Source organism: Maylandia zebra, unplaced genomic scaffold (genome assembly GCF_041146795.1).
Source record: "Maylandia zebra isolate NMK-2024a unplaced genomic scaffold, Mzebra_GT3a scaffold35, whole genome shotgun sequence".
NCBI lineage: Eukaryota > Metazoa > Chordata > Actinopteri > Cichliformes > Cichlidae > Maylandia > Maylandia zebra.
Genome location: NW_027490065.1, coordinates 150,763 through 153,262, shown reverse-complemented (window position 1 = coordinate 153,262; position 2,500 = coordinate 150,763).

Sequence of the window (2,500 nt, the reverse complement as noted above, 5' to 3'; positions counted from 1 at the left end):
TGACTTCCAGCAGGCCCCGTGGACCCACATTACCCCCCCCTGCAGTTACCCTGTGCCACATATCTAGCATGGACCTGGACCTCCAGCAGGCCCTGGGGACCCACATACTCCCCTGCTCTACTCCCCCACTAGCTTTCCTTTCTTGCAGTTACGCTCCAGCGCATATCCAGCATGGACCTTGACCTCCAGCAGGCCCCGTGAACCCACATTACCCCCCCCCCTCCTGCAGTTAACCCTGTACCACATATCTAGCACGGACCTTGACCTCCAGCAGGCCCCGTGGACCCACATTACCCCCCCCCCCCCCCCCTGCAGTTACCCTGTGCCACATGTCTAGCATGGACCTTGACTTCCAGCAGGCCCCGGGGACCCACATTACCCCCCCCCCCCCCCTCCTGCAGTTAACCCTGTACCACATATCTAGCACGGACCTTGACCTCCAGCAGGCCCCGTGGACCCACATTACCCCCCCCCCCTGCAGTTACCCTGTGCCACATGTCTAGCATGGACCTGGACCTCCAGCAGGCCCCGGGGACCCACACTTAAGCCCCCTCCCACTAACAAAGCAGAACACCACTGGCAAAATCCTCGTGCCCCTGGTACTCCAGAAAGCACATTGAAATGTGCCCCTGGTACACTGCGCAGAAGAACTGCCGCACACACACACACACACGCACGCACGCACGCACGCACGCACGCACGCACGCACTGCTTGTGCCTATGGTACGACAACTTTTCTCGTGCCTATGGTACGACAATTTTTCTCGTGCCTATGGTACAACAACTTTTTGCCGTGCCCCTGGTACACCGCTCACTAGCACTTTGCCACACAAACTCTCCTCGTGCCTATGGTACGACAACTTTTCTCGTGCCTATGGTACAACAACTTTCCTCCGTGCCCCTGGTACGACAGCTTTTCTCGTGCCTATGGTACAACAACTTTTCGCCGTGCCCCTGGTACACCGCTCAGTAGCACTTTGCCACACAAACTCTCCTCGTGCCTATGGTACGACAACTTTTCTCGTGCCTATGGTACAACAACTTTCCTCCGTGCCCCTGGTACGACAGCTTTTCTTGTGCCTATGGTACAACAACTTTTCTCGTGCCTATGGTACAACAACTTTTCGCCGTGCCCCTGGTACACCGCTCAGTAGCACTTTGCCACACACACACTCTCCTCGTGCCTATGGTACGACAACTTTTCTCGTGCCTATGGTACAACAACTTTCCTCCGTGCCCCTGGTACGACAGCTTTTCTTGTGCCTATGGTACAACAACTTTTCTCGTGCCTATGGTACAACAACTTTTCGCCGTGCCCCTGGTACACCGCTCAGTAGCACTTTGCCACACACACACTCTCCTCGTGCCTATGGTACGACAACTTTTCTCGTGCCTATGGTACAACAACTTTCCTCCGTGCCCCTGGTACGACAGCTTTTCTCGTGCCTATGGTACAACAACTTTTCTCGTGCCTATGGTACAACAACTTTTCGCCGTGCCCCTGGTACACCGCTCAGTAGCACTTTGCCGCACACGCACACTCCTCGTACCTATGGTACGACAACTTTTCTCGTGCCTATGGTACGACAACTTTTCTCGTGCCTATGGTACAACAACTTTTCGCCGTGCCCCTGGTACACCGCTCAGTAGCACTTTGCCACACAAACTCTCCTCGTGCCTATGGTACGACAACTTTTCTCGTGCCTATGGTACAACAACTTTCCTCCGTGCCCCTGGTATGACAGCTTTTCTCGTGCCTATGGTACAACAACTTTTCTCGTGCCTATGGTACAACAACTTTTCGCCCTGCCCCTGGTACACCGCTCAGTAGCACTTTGCCACACACACACACACCACTCGTGCCTATGGTACGACAACTTTTCTCGTGCCTATGGTACGACAACTTTTCTCGTGCCTATGGTACAACAACCTTTCCCCGTGCCCCTGGGACACTGCGCAGAAAGTCTTTGCCACACACACACACCACTCGTGCCTATGGTACGACAAAAGGCCCCGGGGACCTACATCGCACCTTGCTCTTGCCTCCCTTACAGCTGAAAAAGGTCCATGCCTGTGCCCTGGCCCTGCTGAAATTCCCTCTCCATTTAGCCGAGGCAGTGAGTCGGCCTCCTGTCTCCCTTTACGGTCGAAAAAGATGTGCTCCTGGGCGCGCTGGCCCTGCTGCTACTCACATCGGGCATGGACCTGGACCTCCAGCAGGCCCCGGGGACCTACATCACACCTTGCTCTTGCCTCCCTTACAGCTGAAAAAGGTCCATGCTTGTGCCCTGGCCCTTCTGAAATTCCCTCTCCATTTAGCCGAGGCAGTGAGTCGGCCTCCTGTCTCCCTTTACGGTCGAAAAAGATGTGCTCCTGGGCGCGCTGGCCCTGCTGCTACTCACATCGGGCATGGACCTGGACCTCCAGCAGGCCCCGGGGACCTACATCACACCTTGCTCTTGCCTCCCTTACAGCTGAAAAAGGTCCATGCTTGTGCCCT